Source organism: Paralichthys olivaceus, chromosome 8, assembly GCF_024713975.1.
Source record: "Paralichthys olivaceus isolate ysfri-2021 chromosome 8, ASM2471397v2, whole genome shotgun sequence".
Classification (NCBI taxonomy): domain Eukaryota; kingdom Metazoa; phylum Chordata; class Actinopteri; order Pleuronectiformes; family Paralichthyidae; genus Paralichthys; species Paralichthys olivaceus.
In genome coordinates, this window is record NC_091100.1 from 7,367,046 (window position 1) to 7,387,821 (window position 20,776).

General features: G+C 37.1%; 1 long non-coding RNA gene across 2 annotated transcripts in view; it reads left to right on the forward strand.

The window, feature by feature from the left end:
- The first annotated feature begins 292 nt into the window (after positions 1 to 292).
- Positions 293 to 20,776, forward strand: part of LOC109638256 (uncharacterized) — a 178,336-nt gene continuing 157,852 nt past the window's right edge. Inside the window, exons 1-2 of one of the 2 annotated variants that reach the window (XR_011243928.1) lie at positions 293 to 652; positions 1,804 to 2,004. This is a non-coding gene — a long non-coding RNA (uncharacterized lncRNA). The remainder of the gene's footprint in view (positions 653 to 1,803; positions 2,005 to 20,776) is intronic. The other variant, XR_011243927.1, reaches the window with a different exon arrangement.

Below are 20,776 nucleotides of genomic sequence, written 5' to 3' on the forward strand. Positions count from 1 at the left end.
TATTTGACCCCGGCCCTAATATGTTTTTTGATAGAATCTACTGGAAACGTAAAAAAAGACAGACTATTTCAATTTTGCAAGGTGCAGTTTAATAAAATTTATGAGACAAAAACAAGTTTATAACTAAAATCACCAATTTAAATACAAAAAACTATTATCTGTCTCATGGTGCAACACAAAACATACGGTCACACTTTGACATTTGAGGATTTAAAAAAAAATCTATAACTGTCAATCAAAATTGTTAATTATAGAAATAAAAATACAAGAACAGACAACATGCTTAAAAACTTATTAATTCCCACCCACAATCAAAACTTGTCAGCAACCATACAATAACTGAAGAGGAAGAAGAAGATAAACAGGGGGAAAAGAAGCAGAGGAAGAGGAGGCGGAAGCGGAAGCGGAAGCGAAGCAGAAGAAGAGACAAAAAATAGGACCACCTTAAAAGGAGGAGTTGACGAGCAGCTCAGGTGTTTTGTGTGTGTGTGTGTGTGTGTGTATGTGTGTGTGTGTGTGTGTGTGTGTGTGTGTGTGTGTGTGTGTGTGTGTGTGTGTGTGTGTGTGTGTGTGTGTGTGTGTGTGTGAGTGTGTGTGTGTGTGTGTGTGTCATTGCTGCTGCTGCTTCAGGACTCGTGACGACGTTTAAAAGGTAGTGACTTTAGCAGTTCGCGTTGTTAGCATAGCTTTCAGGTAATTAGCAGCATGCTAACGTGTGTTGTGTGAAAGATTTATAGCTTGCGGTTATATGAGACCTAATGACAGAGTCAAATATATATATATATATATATATATATACATCCTTAAAGTTTGATATAGTGGCTCAAACAGTGGGAAGCTAATGGTCTGGTTCATTGTAGCTTCATTACCTCTTAGCTAAGTGATAATAATGATTATGATATTCGTGTAGCACCTTTCATACTAGGTGCGTCACTCGAGTGCTGTGTTTAAGTTATCAACTGAGGTACTTGTACTTTTCTTCGTTATATCTTTTTTATGCTGTTATACTTCACTACATTTCTGAGCGTAGTATTTAAGCTCCACTACATCTGACTGCTTGTTCTCGTACCCTTTCTATTCACTGATAAACATAAACCTCCTAATTTGGTGATTTTGAATTGTGTTTTTTAATGGCTTGAGGCAATTCTACTTCGTAAACTAAAATATATTTAGAAAAATCCATTGGATTAGCTGGACAATTAGCAATCACAAAGCTTAAAGTAAGGCTGTTCTCCATATTTTATATTTATGTTTTTATAGAGGTAATGTGTGGTTCTCAAGTAATGCCCACAACCACAGCATGAAAATAAAATGTATCATTAGTATCAGTAATATTTATTCAAGGACACAGTATATAGTAAAATAGTACTATTACAATGCTGACAGGGTTTACTTGGGGTATTTTTTTCTTGTTGCCTGCTTCCTAAATTAGGGTTTGATTGTGTATTTTCACAGTATGGCATTTGTACTTTTACTTAAGTAAAGAGTTTGAATACTTTTCCACCACTTTCCAATGCTTCATGTCCAATGTAAAATTTCTTTTGATCCTCTCTGTAAAAATGTAGTATATTTCTGGATATCATACATTAAAATGGCCATGGTGATTTTTGCAGTGATCATTAAATGAATTACTTACTGTGGGATAAACCTGTATTCTATCGAGAGTACGCTATGTGTTTGCTGGTAAGCTTTCATTTAGAACATGCAGAGCAGCTTGATCCAGATCTCACCAAAAGTTTAGTCAGATTGTCAGTGACTTAAACTTCCTTGTTTATGACCTGTTGTTTTCTGTCTGCCTTTCAGTGTGGTGTGTGGCACTAGATACTGACATCACTACAGGACCTCAACGCCGTGTTCCAGCTGATTTAATGGGCTGAAGACGTTGTTGTGTGTCCATGACATGGTAGACCAAGAAGCTCTCCTTGGATCCTTGAAGGAATGGATGGATTATGCTGCCATTGCTTAAGCCCTCCGCATCTTCCCACTGTGACCTGACATCAGCTTGTGAGTACTACCACAGTGGACTTATTTGCTACTATGCTTTATCATGTCAAGCAGCCATCTGATGGCCTCCATGCTCCCAAGCAACAGCTTTGGCTTGCAGCATGTTTTACCACAGCAGAAAATCATAGGAAAAGAGTACATGTTTCATTAATGCAATTTTCTGGGACGTTCTGGCTCACTGAAACAATGCAATGTCTCATTGCAGCACTTGAAGGGAACTCAGCCATCGTTAATAATCATCATAATTTGGATTGTATTTTGAAAGGTTGTAACATGTTTTAGTATTGGTTCGATCCCACTTGCCACATAGTATGCTGAGTAAATAAGAACATATCTTTTTACAGCAACCTTCCAAGTCCACAGGGGCTGAGTTTAAGAGACTCAAAAAATCAATTTTCTGCACTTTAAGATCATATAATCTATATTCTTTATTAACAACATAGATTCTTAGCTAAAAGTTTATAGTACTGATGATGAACCCACAAACCAGGCTATGCAATTGGTCCCCTTCATAGTGACTTTTAGCTTATTGTTTCAGTTGCACTGCCCATAACTCACCACTCTTACAGTGTCATTTTCAGCCAAATAAAACCTACTGTACTAGTAGAGACTAGTAGACACATTGAAGCTTGAAGCAGAGCTTGATCGAAGTGATAATCGGATTTAACTGTAAAAAAAACTAATCCTCAAATGATTTTCCTCTGTATCTGTTTTTTGTGAAAGCAGTCAAATGTTTGTTAACAAGTTTGTAATGTCCACTTAAAGAATCTATATGGGGATATGCCAGTGTTTAGTTAATCGCTCATTTCTGCTGCCCTCAATTTACTACAGGGTTAAATATTCTCAGTTAAATACAGTAGTGGTCAATACTACACGTAGTGCTGTGGTCTGTGACCACTCACAAGCTCTCAACCAAGTTTACTCTTGTATACACAGTGTGTCTTATATGTTATCTTAAATGTAGTGTATCTTACCACTGTTGACTGTAATCAAAGACAGAAACGTTAACAAGAGGCAGCTGGCAAAATCTCTGCGAGGAACACACACAAACTTCTCCCTGGCAGGTTTCAAGAATGGTTTAAGAGTGAGAAAGTATCTAACATAAGAACAAAAGATTCTAATGATGTTTGCTCCACTATACCTTTGCTAACATGGCCTGAGTGTTGGGAAAGGTCAGATAGGTGGCATTATACTTTTATGATGATCATTTATTTATCTTGTCAAGTAAATCCAATCAGAATGCCTGGGAGCTACCCAGATAGCAAACAGGGATAATTAGCATCACTGGGAGAGGTGGTGTCTCCTTGTACTCTGGCCTCCACTTGCTTTTATCTGTAGTAGGTGGTGGAGAAGCTAAATATTGATGGAGCTGCCCATACTCACTGAAACTCAAACAACACTGTCCAGCTTTGTGAAGGGCTGTGTTTCAATGCTGGACTCTCTCACATAGACTAAGGATGACAAACTGCACTCATTAGTACTTCTTTGACACTCTCTTGCCAGTAAATGCTTAACTTGTAATTACTCTCACCTTAAAACTTTTTTTTTATCAGATAAAATGGGTTTGTTTTTCTTGGGTTACTTTTAGACCTTTAGTTTGGTTTCCTTGGTCCAGTTGCTGTAAGTGACCACAGGGGAAAATCCAACTGAGGTTCATTCTGTTGACTGACAGGAAATCATGCTGCACATCACTGTGTCTTGGTTTCGAGTTTTTGTTGGAGACTGCAACTTGAACTACTCTTTTTAGAGATGATGAAAAACAGAAAGAGAGGTTGAACAAAACTTGCACCATGCCATATGTTTGGGGTAATTTAAGTCTGTCAGGCCTTGGCTGTGACAAAAGTTGAAGTTTTATGCAGTCTAAGGAGTTTGGTTTCTAGATTGAGAAGTTTGTAGCTATTTAATTATTAAGAAGTCAGACCTGAGCCATCTTCTCAACTCAACTTTATTCATAGAGCATTTTTCATACAAACATGCAGCCCAAAGTGCATCACAGGGCAAGTTTTAACAGATTACAACAATCAAACAAAAATAATACAAATATATAAAAAAGTATGTAAAAATGATTTAGACTTTTTGTTTAAATCCTTACAACTAGGAGGCCAGAGGATCTGAGGGATCTGCTAGATGCACAACTAAAGAACTTCTCTGAGAATCACTAATTTAAAAACTACTAAAATCAATTCTTAAACTGATGCAATAACTTTTTGCTATACTCCCTACTGGATCTTCATCTGTACTGTGCGGTGTGATTTTATAAAAAAGTTATCGGTGGCTGACCACTCAAGAGCATTCCAATAGTCAAGCCTACAGGTTATAAAATCATGTATTAATTTCTCTTAGATTAAAATCCCATTTCTGCTCCTTTGTAGGCATGTTTATGTGAGCTAATTAGTTCTCATGCTCTGACTTTATATATATTATATCCTCATTTTGAAAAATGAATATTATGCTGTCTGTTCAAGTGTACACCAGGGAATGCTGCTGACATCCCTTGTGTGTTCAAGCTCTGCACCTCTGAAATGTCCCCGCTCCAATTCCCCAAAAGAGTCCAGTTTAATACTAATTAAGTTATGTTTTTTCAGGATGTACTGATGAGAAAAAAATTATGCAGGATGTAGAATTATCTGTCCAAATAGTCCAACCCCAAGACACTGGTTAAAGCACAAAAGCATGGAAGTTGTCACCGTTTCAATTTTACAATTGTTTGCAGAAGAAGAAGAAGAATACTGTGAAGATCGAGATTTATGGTATTTGTAAGCCCTGTAACCTTCATGACAGTGGAACTGTGTGTTTCATCCTTTGAAACAACAGTGAAAAAAGTAAGGTTGCTCTGTGTTGCCTTTTAATCACCTCTATCAATTACAGATTGCTGATTCTGAGGCAAGACTAGTTGTTACATGGTTTAACTTACCTTATTGTTATCATTGATAGCTCTGCTACAGAGATGGAAAGTCTAATGCTTGCACTGATGTTAGGCCTGAATGTGGAGGGAGTTTGTGAATGATGATCCGATAAGCTGTAATGCAGTATTCAATTGAACTGGCGTGTAAGCATTGCAGCTACATTATGCAGAGGCCTGATGAGCTCTATGACCCGTACCCATTATAATGTAGGTCCTCCTGCAGTGTTCTCAAAGATGCTAATCATAATGCCTATCAAGCCCCTCAGGGCATTTCTAAAGGCACCCCGATCAGCAATATTGACTAGATATTGTCTCCTGAGTTCTAGAGGTCAATCTGAATTGCTGAAGTCTGTTTACATCCATTTGGGTTATTACAGATTATAACTGAAAAGGCATTAGCTAAAAAAGGACAGCAGACGTAAGTGGTCAAACTGGGGAATTGTTTTGTCCTCCAAACAATGATTGATAGTTGTCCAAATTAGAGCAACTGGCAAGTGAAATTCAGTCCTTCATTCCTTCCTCTGGTGAATGGTATTGTCCTGTTTTTGTGCTTTACTGTTACTGCTCAAGACATTCTGTGTATACCTTGGGGTATGCTGAATAATTAATGGTGCCCTAATGACAACTGCAGTCCCAGATATACGAATGACCTTAAAAAGATTGATCTTTTTTGATGTTGCGTAGTACTTTGAACTATAAATCTGTTTACCCTATTGACCCAGGCGGACTGATCTAGAGCCAAACTGGTGACAGTGTATCAGAATAAAGGTTTTTTCTTTATCTACTGTTAGATACAGCTCCATAAAAAACATTTTCTGTATAAGATTTCAATGTGAAGGGGGCTGCTCGTTGAGTTTTACTGTATCATATGTATTTTTTTACCCTTTTGTAAGTGACTTAGAATGACTTTAGTCATTACATACCTCTAAGGTATGTAAGCAACATTTAGCGACATTATGCAGATTAAAAAACTTAGAAACTTTAGTTATTTATTTTTTTAACAATTAGCCACCTAAAAGTAGAATTACATGAAAGCAAACAAATAATTAAATGGATTAATAAACAGTGGTATTGGTATAAGCTTGTGGAATTTTTTTAAATCTATTTACGGTACTGGTATCATCCTAGAATTTCAGAGTTGTACAATAGTCAGAAAATTCTGACTTGTCAGTCTGTCTATCTTTTGTAGGTAAATAGTAAATATCATGCAGTTCACCATCATTATATGTTGGCATAATGTGCAGCATTCATTTAGCATAGCATCTGTGAAAGGTTAGGAGGAAGCTACACTGACAAGTCGGCTGCTTTGCCTGTCTTTAAGTGGAGGTGACAGCATTCAAACATGGTGACCTTGCAAAGGGGACAGATGACGGGCTTCCCTGTGACTAAAGGGACATTTCTGGAGGCACCCTGCAAGGCTTTTTGGTTTGCAAGGGCCCATCATCAAGGGAGCCTGCATGGCAGCAGAAAGAGTGGTTTTTTTATTATTTTAGTTTTTACGTGCTGCCAACGGCACCACATCAACAAACTCACTTCAACTTTACAGCCCTACAACTAGCTTTGACTGGCCAGGCTTTGATGGGCATGGGTGAATACTGACTTGTGAAGGAACTGTATATTGATATGATAAAACATATGTAATCTTGAAAGTGCAGAGTGTATTGATTTTGGAAAGTTGTGCTACATAAAAGTAACATAAGGTGTGTTTAAAAAAATATGAAAGCTTGCAGATGAGGTGGTACTCTTAAGTTTGAGTGCTTTTATTCATCCTTGGATCAGTGATTATTCACAAGATTATACGCAGTCGATACTTCAAAAATGACTTCAAATTCATAAAATGCTAAATTTATACAGGTTGGGAAAAGCATGCAGAGGACTGTCAAGGTTTTTAAAGGTTTACTTACCAAGAGTAATGGATGAGATATGTCAATTTCACAGTTTATAAGCCCTCTGTGTCCCTGGAGGGCTGCCGTAGCCTCTGGCCATTCTCCCCTTACCTAAGGCATCATCTGGAAAAAAAACTGATGCTGCGAGTCATTCTGCATCCCTGCATCTGTCTAAAAATAATTGGTCAGGAACCTTCTCTCCAAAAAAAGGCCATGAAAGAGTAATAGCTTGCAGCAAAAAACAGGTATATCTGACAGATCACATTTAAAACTAAAAATGTATAGACCTACACTTTGTGCACTGCAAACCTCATAGCTAGTTTAAACAAAGTTTCTTTTACTTTATCAACACCGCTTAGGAGAAAACAATAGGGTTGAAATAGTAAAACATAAGCTTTGCACTGGATAGACACTGCCATGTAAACATGTTCTAGTCACTTCCTGGTCACCCAAATAAGGTCATACTAGGAATAAGAAATTATTGAATTATGACATGTGCAGTATTCCTTAGTCGTAAACATGTTTATGTCTTAATTGCATTATAGTTTATATATATGATATAATATTGGAGTTGTCACAGCATTTTGCGACACTGAGATATGGTCATTCTGTTTGACAACTCATGATGTGGGTTTGAGTGTTAACAAGTAGTTTAACATAATTCTGACTTGAGTCATAATAAGACTGTACTCTGTATCACATTAAAAGCAATATGAATGGAATGCTCAATCAGCAACTCATGTAAACGTAATACAATACCCACTAATTGAAGTTTGAAGAGTTTGTCACAATAGGCTCTGATTTTGTAGGTTTGTAGTATTTTTGTAGATTTCCTTTGCAGATCCAGTGAGCTTGCTGGTTGATCAGCTGAGGTTTAGTGGTGCTCTGTTCTTATTCAGCTGTCGTGACCTTTGATTTTGCACATTTGATGTGGAAAACCTCAGTCTACAAAGAGACAAAGGAGCGAATAAGAGTGAAATTTAAATTACTGGTAATTGATGGTCAAAAGGAGCTTCTCCAAGTGGAAGTATTCACATAATGATTCTTTAAAACTTCTCCTATTTGAGTATTTGTGCTTTCTATAGCTGCAAAGTTACAGAGGACGTCTTGTTGAGGCCATAATCTAAATAAGGGCTTTTCTCAAATGGATGCATTTCTTTCTTCTCACCACTGTGTTGTCTGTTATTCCTCTGAACAGCAACAATAGATATTTGACATTCAGCCACATCCTCATATGCATGGGAACATATGCACAAAAGGAAGACTGTTTTCTGTTTTCTTCCCCATTTCAAACAAAAATATATAAAAAATACATGTTTATTTACTTGCAATCCTGGGTTGGAAGGGACCTGAAATGCATTCATTGGATTGGGCCTGAATCTTCACTCTGTAGCCAACCGCTAATAATGTGGCACATCTACATTTGCCATTCTTTTTGGCCATGTCTAATCCGGCAGAAGAAAGACTCCTGTGTTCAAGTACTGGAGGGAAAACAATACCACTGGGCTTTGCTCTACCTGTAAGCTCACAGATGAGACAGAAACAGAGAAAATTAAGGGTAAAAATCATTATTCTCTGAATGAGATGCCTAGGGTTTGATCAGAGTGTGAATCAAAGCTCAACTCTTAGACTACTTAAACATTCACTTTTAAAATTCCAACCTGATTGTACTTTTATGGAAATTTCCTGCCATCAGTGGCTGCATTCTCTCCTATCTCCAGGTCCTCTTGTATCCCAGTAGATATCTGACTCTGCCCTTCATTAGAATTCTCTTGGTAAGAAAGCAGCAGAAATGAGGAGAAGATGTAAATTCAGTAGAAAAGAAAAGGTTTAGATCTTTTCCCTTTTTTGTCCAGGGAATAGACAAAAAAGAAGAAAATCATGGATACATCACATCGAGTCAAACCTGACACCAGGACAGAAAACTTTAGAATTTCATTAAGAACGTGCTGCAACGCATCACGATCACAAAAATATACTCTATCTGCATCGGTATTTTATTATGTGATGTGTCTGTTAAACAGAAAAAAATGTGAAAATTACAAATTTAAACATCACAACCAACAATGAAGGTAAGCTTCTATAGCATACATTTGATAATGTATAAGTATTTTATACATTTTTAAATTTATACTAAAGAACAGCAAAAACTAAACATCTCAATCTGCTGTTGTTCTCTTGTTCAGTAACCATGACTTACACTGCCATCTTGTAATTATAGAATTTTCAAACAACAAAAGTATGTATTTTTTATAAAACATATACATATACGTGATATGTCTTGGTTATTATAGACAGGTGACTGTCTCTGGAGAGGCCCAGTGGGTAGGATTTAGTGGCATCGAGTGGTTACAGATTGCAACTAATTGAATATCTGATATTTAAATGGTTCCTTATAATAATGGTCATAGATTTTTTTTAATGGAAGGAAGAGAGCCATTCTCTTAATCTACACTTTGGATATTTTATGTCTAAGCTGCTGTATATATGCACTGGAGCATCTTTTAATCTTAAGGGAGAAACACTTCTTCTCACATCTCCACTCTGGTGACACGATTGTTAGAAATTAACAAAGCTTTCAAGTGGAAAGTTCTTTGAATGGCTGCCTGCCAAGATGGACACAGAGAAAATGTAGGCTGTAATAATTCCTGTCCGATCAGGGAAATGGCATCAAGGCCGATGCGAGTCACATGGCAGCCAACCAGCACTTTTTATTACCAAGAAGCCATGCACCGGCTCCCTGATGCTAATCAGTCTCCAAGAGACCTCAGCGCTGTGTGGTTAGTACAGATTTACAGCTCCTCTCAGTCCTTCACTTTTATTAAAGATGATCTTTCACACAGAAAGAAGAGGATGTTCTCCAGACAAATGTTAAAATGCAATGCAAAGTTTCAGGCATGAAAGGCGAAAACTGTAGGATTATTCCTCAGCTATTCCAGGGAGGATGAAAAAGGAGGAAAGAATGTGGAACAAAAACATCAAAGGGGCCATAGAAGAAGGGCTAAAAAGGGAGAAAGGCTGTGAAATATTTAGTATGAGGTCCCAACAGGTGGTCAAGAGTGCAATGCAAGGCTATGGTTTCATTATCAATGAATATTGGATGATGCTTGTTACTTTAAATAAATTTAGCATTTAGTCATTTGTTTTCTTCTAACTGAAAAAGAAAATCTTTTAACATATATAACAAAAATACAATATTAGTGTTTCAGGGTGTAATTAAATGACAGTCAGGCTACAGGAATTAAGCACAGAAAGTATGTCATTGCTAGAAAATATTAAAAACTGTTAAATAACATTTGAAGTTAATTGTTAAAAAAAAATACTTATTATAAAAGTGGCTTTAAATTTAGTGTAATTGCAAACAACAGAAGATGTTATGTAAGATCTAGTGGCCACAGCCTGTTCATTTAACAAAAGTCCATGAAGAATTTAATCTTTATGATTGTATTTTTCTTTCCTCTAAGCAAAGAGATGGTTTTGTTATTTTAAATAAGCATTGCACTATCTTCAGTGACACTTATACTGACAGTATGAGAAACCATTTCCACTCTGACATTCCACTCGTACTGCGGCGTACCAGACTATTGGTTTGTACATGATACTACTTCATTCTGTAACTACAAAAATCTGTGGTGCTTCAGAAGCAAACACTGATGGAATACTGTTCCAGAGAGCCAAACTTGATTTTTAAAATGCAATCAATTCAAATAGTGTCTGAACAGTGTTTGAAAAATATTGCCTGTCTGATTTTTTGGGAACAGAATGGATAAATTATAAACTGATGAACATTAGGGACATGGATTGCTCGCTGCAAAGGGACTGGAATGTTTCTGTGAATACACTTGAATATGATTATGCTCCCTGTCATCTGGGTTCAGCATATTAATGATACGCAGTCATTCTACACAAACCCGTATTCATTTTGTGATGCAACTCTGTGGTGAAAACACCTCAAAATTACCTTTTTTTAATTTAAAATTAACATTTTTCTGCAATTGTCCATGTACTGTTACCGATTAAGAGTTTTAATTAAGTTGGTGATTGAGGAGATTTTTTAAAGTAGTGATTCTTGTATCCCACTACCTATTCACATTTAATGATAATTTTCGTTTTTCAAAAAGTTGTTATTGTAGATTCATATTTCTCTCTTATAAGGACATTTCTGCTACTAACATATTGTATGTGACCAGTAGTAAACTTAGGTATTAATGTTAATTTATTTAAAAAGGACAATTCACATTAATTAACATGCATACTTGAGTCCAACATGTAAATGTGCCAGATTTAGAGGGATGGACATGTGTGTAAATACACAGGAGTACATGCACAGACACAAACAAAGGCATGTAGGTCATGGAAAGCACAAAACTCAAATGACCAGTGAAAGCGATATAAAGAAATCAAGCAAAATAACAAAATGGCACTGAGATTGTAGAGAAATGCAAAAGGAGGAAAAACTCAGGTAAGATAAGGGATTTTGAAATAAGCCATATAAAGTAACCTTACACTAAGTACAGTCATGACCACCAGTAATTTAGTTAGCTATTGTCCAAAAGAGTAGTCAATGAACTTCCCTATTCCAGATTTTGGATGTAGAAAAACACTGGTCTCCAGCTGGGAAACAAACACTTTCCCACTTTTTGTTGTGCTCCATTCTTAAATTAGTTCATGGTGAAAGCCACAGGATGTCTCTGTATTTGAAGCTGCCGTATTAGCTTCCCGCTCTTTTCCTTCCTCATCCATCCCTCTCTACTATATGTCTTAATATAGAACTACATTGCCTCAACATCACTTCCTTGCTGGTCTCTCATCTACAGGCCATTTTGTTAGCAGTTTAGTCTACCAGGCCGACAGTACAGTATTTTATACTGTAAAGACAGACTCTCTTTTAACATTTAATCTGCATGAATCTAACAGTAAATTATAGACGACAAGTAACAGCAGCACATCAGTGATCTCTTAAGACAAGCCTTTTAAGTTTTGTCGGTCTTTCACAAGGGCAGATCTCCACAGATGAACCTTGTATCTCGAAGATTATTAATACAACCCTTAGGGAGAACAAACTGCAAGTCTAGCAACTACTTTATTAATCTCTCCTTAAATTAAGGAGCAGTGGTGGGCATCCTTTTCCTGTGGTTTTCCTTTTGCGGGTTTTACACACAGTAGAAGCCTGAATAGGTTCATAAACCCAAATGTCCCGTGGCGATTATTAGACACACTAACGACAGTGCAATTAAGATGCTCGCCTAACTAAAAACAACTGAGTATGCAAAAAAAGTAAACTGTGCATGAGTGTTTTTATTTGCCTTAATTCATAGACAGGTCCTTAGTCTGCCTTACAGGTAAGTTTGAATTTCATTTGGCTCTGCTCTCTCTTAACAAACGAGATGAAGAAAAGGGCTTAATTAACATATATTTACAAATTATACTATTCAAACTAATTTAGCTGCTGCAAAATGAATCTAAATTACAAAGGAAATTGAAATGGAGCATTAAAATGGATGAGTATTGTTTTATGCGAGTCTTTTGCATCGCAGATCTTTTCTTAAAGTTATTCAGTAGCCCTATGCAGTATTTGAATCTATCACAAGACAGTGTGATCCTCTATAAGTGTTGTACATTTTTCCAAATTATGTATGAATTCATATTCGTGTGTGGCGTTAATGGAGAAATGGACGGAAAAAACTGTCATTTTGTGATACTTGTTGACTATTTGCAACCCTGATATTACATTAAATTGTTGTCTGGAGTTGAATTATTTGTCAACCAGATGAACAGAGTAGAATTTCTCATGGAAGAGAGAGAGGGACTATAATTACTCAAAAAATTGCAGTGTTTTAATATTTAAGATGTTTTTGGTCCAAATAAAGAGAGACTATAATCTGTATTGATATGTTTTATTAGATATATATTTATTGGCATTTGTGTTAAATCAGATTTGATCAAAAAACACTCATTCTGAGATATGACTGTTTTACACACATTTTACATGGTAATGTTACACATGTCATCAGTTAATATCAATTAAACAAATTCATGTGTGAATATAATGACAAGCATATATAAAATAAGCTCTTTAGAGTTTAAGTCACTTAAATTGTTTTGTTAAATGGTTCATTCATGAAATACCTCTTGTGCTACATACATTCTTAATCGTCAATGTTCTTAGTAGTGACTCAAATTAAAAGATTAAAACCTTAACTTCATTAAATATTGGTAATACTCCTGACTAATATTTAGATGCATATCGACATTCATTTCTTACAATGTCGGCAGTACATGACTGAGATGTAGCTGTATCCATGAGCCACATGATTTTCAACTATATACACAATTCGACATCCACAAAGTGAGCAGCGTCAGAGCGGCACAATTATAAAGCCGTCACAGCAGATAGCAGGCTCACAGTTATTTTTGTTCTACATATTTCCCCACATTTCTCCCACATTCACTCACTTATTATTATTCATTTTAACAATGAATATACATATCATGATTTGATAATGCGGCCGTAAAGAAAGATTTTCTTTCCCAACCATAAAGCAAACCATTTGTTCACGAGTTCCATTTTTTTTGTTCCTTTGACTCTGTCATATACAATTTATTATTTATTCCAGTCTTCTGTATTACAAATGGTCTCAGGATTAGGACAAATCAGGGCTCTCCAAACTATCAGGAGGGAAATGGATTCCTGAACAATATGTGTCAACGGAGAAATTGGCAAAGGAGTGACAGTGGCCCTGGAGAGGGGCCAAACAATGCCTGTATGTCGCAGGAGGAAATCGCACTGTTCCACTTGAGACAAACACAATTTCATATTAATGAATAATTGAGAAAGTTTAGAACTGGGTTGGGATAAATGTGTGCGAGCGTTACATGTATCTGTGTCACGGTAATACTTGGATTGTTTCTAGAAGTGCAGCCCTGTAGAGCAGGGTGTCTTCTGTGGGATTTAGCGCATTGATCACATAGGTTCATGAAAAGACAGGTACTGGCAATGTATTGATTGCCACACTCAAGATTTGAAATTTTATTTCAACTCCAAGACCTGAAGTTTAGGATTTATTTAAAAAAAAAAAGCCACAAACTTTATTTCAAAATGATTTAAAAAAAAAAAAAAAAAGCTTTCATTTGTTTTAATCCTGATTTAATTGACTGTAACCTGCACTAGCTGATGTTATCATGTTACATGTATTTACGGCTCATCAGCATGAACTTGTGCTGGTGCTTGTTAACCTGTGCTTCGGTAACAAGACCGTGGCTCGTTTGTTACATGAGAGGAGAAGGAGGAGAAAGGAGGGGGTGGTCGACTCGGAGCACGGTGCCTTGACTGGAGACGAGGATGCTCCATACTGCACCCCCCATCCATGCTAATGATCCGAGCTCTGCACATAATTAAAGCCCTGGTACCCCTCTCCTGTGAAACGTAAAGGGGGGATTCATGTACGTCTCCCAATGTAGCTAGAGGAGGTTTGGAAAACTTCTGAACATCTATGGTCCATTATGTATAATTTCAAAACACATCTCAAGTATGAGGAAAAGAAACTTTTCATTTTTAATGACAAAATCATGAATTATTCTATTTATTGTATACACTCACTCTTTCAAAGGTAGCTGGTCCATGAAAGGTGAAGCTGAAACAGGAGGAAAGTCTTTTTTGCCGTTAAGCAGGACTTACGGTAGCAAACGACACCTGTTGAGCACTGTGGAAATGAACTGAAGCTAAGTGCAACATTTAAAATCTATCTTTTAGTATTAATACTTTTACTGCTTTCTTTAGTTTTTTCTCTCAATGCTCCATAATTTTTTAGAAATCAAGAAATATGATAAATGACACAAACAAAAAACTGCTGCTCCCATAGTGTGAAAGAATTATTCAAACACAACTCACTGATTTATTAACCAAAATTTGGACTCAGTTAATTTTTGAATGGTGTCCTCTAAAATTCGAAGATGCATCTGTGGTGACTGAAATAAAAAATATCATCTACAGTTTTCATTGTGAAGCTTAAAACTCATGTCTTCTTTGACGTTTTAAAAGGACTCAGAGTTTTTCACCACTTCTGCGTATCATGTCGTTGAGTGATGCTGTAATATTGTGTTATTTGAAGTCTGAGAATTTCAGCCATGTTTCCAGTTTTAATTACAATATTACTCGTTGTTGCATATCCTGGGACTGAACTATGTGCTCGTGGCTTGTGAGACGCTTGCGTTTATAAACCAATAATGATTATCTTTTATACATGATTTATTAGTATGTCCTAAGGAAGAAGTGCTTTTTTTCATTCCTAACAGGCTGACTTGACTGCTCAGTGTGTAACTCTATTTAAAAATCGGAAAAATACAACGCCGGCTTTTTTTTTCTTCTGTTTTTAAGGAAAGAAATTAAAAATATGCCTTGTACTTTAATTGCTATCCATTATGTATGACAAGTCTTGTTTGTTATTCAATGTTAATGAACTACACAAATTAAAAGCAATGCACTCTTGATTGGTGGGACATTTTCTTCTGCAGGACACTGTGTAGTACCCACATTTAGCCAATAGGTGTCCCTGCAAACCATATAAACATTGCACCGTGCTGGTCCTGCCTGCAGCGTGGCACAGTTGTAACTGCAAACATAACAATCATCACCATCTCTTTCACTGTTACAGAACCAGAGGCCACAGGGACAAAAAAGTGATGATTAGAAAGTAATTTACGTGTCGTGTACATTCCTTAAAATTTGTCGAACATAATGACACCATATAGCCTTTTTATGATTTCTATGTGAATATATTATATAAAATGTTCCAATGTACAATTACATCATGACAACTCCAACTGATTTGATCACATATCTTCAAAGATTATATTAAAATATTGATTTATTATATTTACAAGACACGACAGTGACTCAAGAACGTGAAACAAATGTGGATGCTCTCAACAATTTTTCATCTTATAAAGTAATGTGTTATTAATAAAGCAAAAGGTGGTGGCAATGTCTTGGTTCTGTTGGTAACTCCTCGACTGACTAAGATGGACACTAGCCAAGTTTGTATACTCGTGAAATGAAACTCTTTTGGGTGTAAAATGTTCAAGGAACTATATTGTGAGTACACAAAGTGATTTTCTTATACATTGGTGATAAAACAGCCCCTGATAGTGTCATTTGATGACAGCAGAGATTAGATTACAAACCTAAGCTTGCAACAAATCTCGTCTGTCAGTTATAATACCCGCTTTGCCCGTCAGTTAACAGTCCCAAGAGCTAACGCCTCCATCAGGCTCTCCTCATTACAATTTACTGTTCCCAGCAACTGGAATGAGCTGCAGAGGAACACCGAAGTGGACATTTTTATGTCAACAGCTCCATGCTTTTACTGATGTTCTCGCTGATAATTGCTTTTTGCCTCCAAAGCCGGCAATAACCCAGCAATAACTGAAACCTGATGTTCCTCCATGTGCTGTCTCCTTTGTTCTTTGATAGCTTTTAACTGTCTTGAGTCTGTTTTTGTCTCAGCACTGGTACATTTGGGCTGTAATTGTATTCATGATGTCTTATTGTCTAATATACTGACTGCCGAGTGGCTCTGCCTTCTTGGAATATTAGTTGACTTCCAGGTGCTTATCCTATGATTTGCTGCTGTTGACACTTGAGTGTTATGTATTAAGTGCATTGTTATAATATATTTATTTCACATTTTATGGATTAAAACATTAGATCCCTTATTTTTTAATGTAATTTTGATACTTGCGAGCTGTTGGTTATCATTGACCAAGCTACTCGTTCAAGTAAGTGGGAATAAACAAACAAAAAAACAATACAAAAAATGAATTAATAAAAATGAATAATGAATGAATAATTGCATTATATTGAGGTCAAATACCCAAATTTAATTATTTGAATCTTGTTGGTTATGTATACTTTTAATGATATTTTGTAATTATTCAGAAATATACACCTAAATCATGAATTTTTAAGAATCAATCCTTGTAAAACACAATTTCTTCAAGTTTAATCACATATTGCTCACACTTCCATAAGCAGCCCTGAAGTACTCAAACATGTAAATGACATCTTCATATTCCCACAGGCGACCTGTGCACATGGCACATGAACACAAATTAGATAACAAGGTAGCCACAACAAGGCCTTTGTAGGTCTTTGATAGCAAAGCACTATACTACAGAGGATTCTAATAGGTCGGCTTTTTCTGCCTGTTGTTTATACACCATCTGGCCTGTGCAACAACTACATCCCTTTAGGCCTGCAAATAATGACTTTCCATACCCTTGCATCTAACCTGTGCATGGCTCATTGTGCTCTAGGCGAATATGTGACACGTCACATCCCTCCCCTATGCTTTCCTCGTCTTTTACTACACCTCTGCTGTTGATGTTTTTGACTATGGAGAGAGGCAGACCTTCGCTTGCAGGATAAAAGACTGGGGTAGCGCCCCTCAATCATTCTGCCCTCCAGGAGGCGAGAGGAACGAGGGATGAGAGGGATGGGGGTGCCGGCAGGGTGCAGAGATGTAAGACATATTTAGATACAGCTTTGGCTGGTGTAAAAACTGCTGACTTTTTCCCTCCCATTTCTTCTCTTTCCTCTTTTGTTGCCTTTGGTGACAAAAGACATGCAAATATTGGAGCAGGACCATTGAAACCACTGGTGAAAGCACATTTAAAATGTCAGGGCACTGCCTAGAAAAGTGAAACAGCTGGAATGTGCATCTCCCACAGGGTGCTGTGAGTGTCGTGGTCAATACTGCCAGAGGAAGAGCATTCTTTTCATTTGCCAATCAAGTTGCAACTTGATTCTCCTCAACTCTTTTTCTGTAATTTTTTTACTGAGTACTGAAACAGAAAAACTCTCTAACTGATATCTGGTATCAACTTGGAAATGAGACAAAGAAGAGATGCTGCATCCAAATTCACCTGCATATTGCCCGACTATGTTTTCAGCAATTTCGTTAAACAACATCTGTGGAGTCATGCTGGTGGTAGTGGGGTCAGGTGGAGAGCCGTAAACTCTGAATCGTTACTCAAATCCAGGCGCGAATCACCCCTGGGGAGGCTGCAGGGCCTGGGTCAGCCATATGGTGGCAGAAGCCCCTGGTGGAGCCACCCCGATGAGCTGGATCAGCTTCAGCACTTCCTGACCGAGGCTTGGGCCGCACCACCAAGCAGGTAAAGAGGGGGGTGGTGGCAGCTACCCCTTAGCAACAGGAACCACAGCAGCACCATTAGCAGCCTGAGGGCAGAGACATGGAAATGGTTTCATCCATGGCATCTGCAATGCTAAGGGAAATTAAAGTTAAAGCAGCAAAAACACCAAATCTGCTGATCCTCTATGTACAATGTTCTGTAAGTGAAATCTTGTTGAATGGTGAGGCTGTTATTGCTTTCAAAATAAAAAGGTTATGGTTAATTATCTAAACTCTGACATAACTTTACAGAGATGGATTACACTAAGAAAAAGTTATATTTATCTGCTACTGTAAACTGAAAACACTTAGATATCAAATCTGAATAGAGTTCAAGGATACATATTTGGGGCCGGTGAACATTTTGTACAGAAATAAGTGAAAATAAGTTTAAGGAAGTATGATGAATGATAAATCCATAATTATTTATTCTTTAGCATAACAATTACACCAAATGTGTGGTTATATGTCACATAACATTTTTAGATTAATGAGGAGAATTGAGTTGTGAACCGGTAGCTCACTGCCTAAAGCAGTGTCCTTTCCACAGTGGACCGGGTTTGAATCCAGCCTGGTCCCTGGTCCCACCTCCCTGCCTGTCCTATCTCTTGTCTCAGTGACCATTCAAATAAAAGAAGAAATGCTTAAAATGTTTTTTTTTTTTAAAAGGGCATTGAGATTCTGTTAAAGCATCAAAAACTCAAATGCTAATTAAGTCTTTTATAGCATTCGGCCTAATAAATGTGTTGTCAATAAAATGACCAGGAGCTTATTGAAGCCTGAACAGTTATATCAGGCAACTGGTTTATGAGGCCAGTGTAACATAACTGTAAGCCCTCAGGACTTGTGCATGGTGAGATACATTTGTCTGCTGGCATGTCTCCTCTGTCAGAGTGGACCATTCTGAGTGACAAAGTTTGCAGTCCAGCTATAGTGTTGCACCGTATCTGCTGAAAACATGAAAGCATCCTGGTTTGATCATATTAAATGTAGAACATTAGGAATTATAGGTATTTTTAGGCTGAAGATGGTTTTCTGTGTTTAAAGGTTCAGTGTTTAAAATTTAGGTGAAATGGATCTATTGGCAAAAGTTAAATATAAGAACAATCCTAGTGATGTTTAAACTAGTGTGTTTCATCTAAATTGTATGAACAGTTTTTTACTTTACCCCAGAATGGGGTTACATTGGGAGCAGGTACTCTCTATGGAGGCCGCCATGTTTTTTACAGGAGCCCAAAGTGGACAACCTAAACACCTTTAGAGTTTTTTATGACAACTGAAGGCTTCCACAGGTTCTCTTTCACGTTTGGAAGTGGAGGGTGAGGTGACGGGGTATTCAGCTGCAACATGACACTTCACCACTATATCACTAAATTCTACAAACTGAACATTCAAGCAATACGTCTTTAGAGTGTTTGATTTTGTTTGTGAGTTTGTTTGATTTTTAGAGAATAATATGATTTTCCAGGGTTCTGTATGTCGATTGATATTCACAGTAACCTATAGGATGAAGCATTTTGCATTGTGGCTTTTCTGCGGCTCAGAACATCATGCTGAGTGGCCTCTTCTAAATGTGCTTTCCCTTCAACATTTCTGACTGCAAGGCTTTCCTCCTTCTGCTGCTGCACTGGTGTCAGCTAAGAAAAAGAACACAGAACATGTGTGAAGCAACTGAACCTCATGTAAGATCCCAGTAACACGAGTAAGAGATACTAAAGCTTCTCAGTTTGTTTCCATTGAGCTATAAGTGGTAATTCAGATGAAGTAAGTTATATTATCATTCTCTGACTCCCTTTTCAACCAGCACTTCCAAATTAAATAGAAAAAAATTAAAAGCACCTATCTGTTTATCTGGACCTTCCAAAGCTGTTATGAATCAACCTTTAGAAATAAATCTGTTTAATGATATGGCCTAGGGTTAAGGCACAAAAACATCTTCAGTGTTTCCCACAAAATTAGATGGAATCTGTGGTTGTATCGGCTCTGGGAATGGATGCAGGCCAGTGGGGGTGGATTGTTGTGAATGTGCAGTGAACGTGCAAGCAGAGTGCTCACATGCGCAACCAAACCCACAAGTGGCAGTTAGACAGAGAAGGCAGGTGTTAAGCCTGCTGAGAACCCATTGCAGGAACACACACAGTTAAAGCAGAAAGTACTAGTACTGTAACAAATTCTGTTTGCCTGCCGAGGACATTTAAAACTTAATGGATGGTATGACAGCCCACATATGCTGTGGGATTTATCCCAGTGCTGCCAATGGCCTGTCCGATTATGACAGACGGGTCAATATGTTTAAGAGAAAGAGAACAATAGAGAGAGAGAGGCACTGGAGCAACTAAAACTAGCTGATATAATAGTGGCGTAAGAGAAATAATGGTGTCCCTCGTCTTCCCATCATCTATCCAACACCTGCATCTCATCATCATCACATTGCATCCCACTCTCCATATTACGTTATAAATGAATCAGGCCCAAATAGAGGGTGTCTGTATTCCTTAAAACAAAGATAGGATAACAAAATAGTCAAGTTGTTTTTAAAAAATATCTTTTTCAGAATGTCCTGTCTCAAGGTTTGGGTTTCTATTCATTGATGTGAGAAACTTACAACTTTGCACATTTTTCAAATTAAGCCACTTTTAGAGATACAACCCTGTACAGCTGAGCTAGTATAATTTATATCTTCATCTTATGTTATTGAGAATAAGTAGTTCTAAAAAAACTCTAAATGTCATAGTTTGAATATACCAATAAATAACGCTGTACATGTAGTAGCCAGACCATTTACTGTT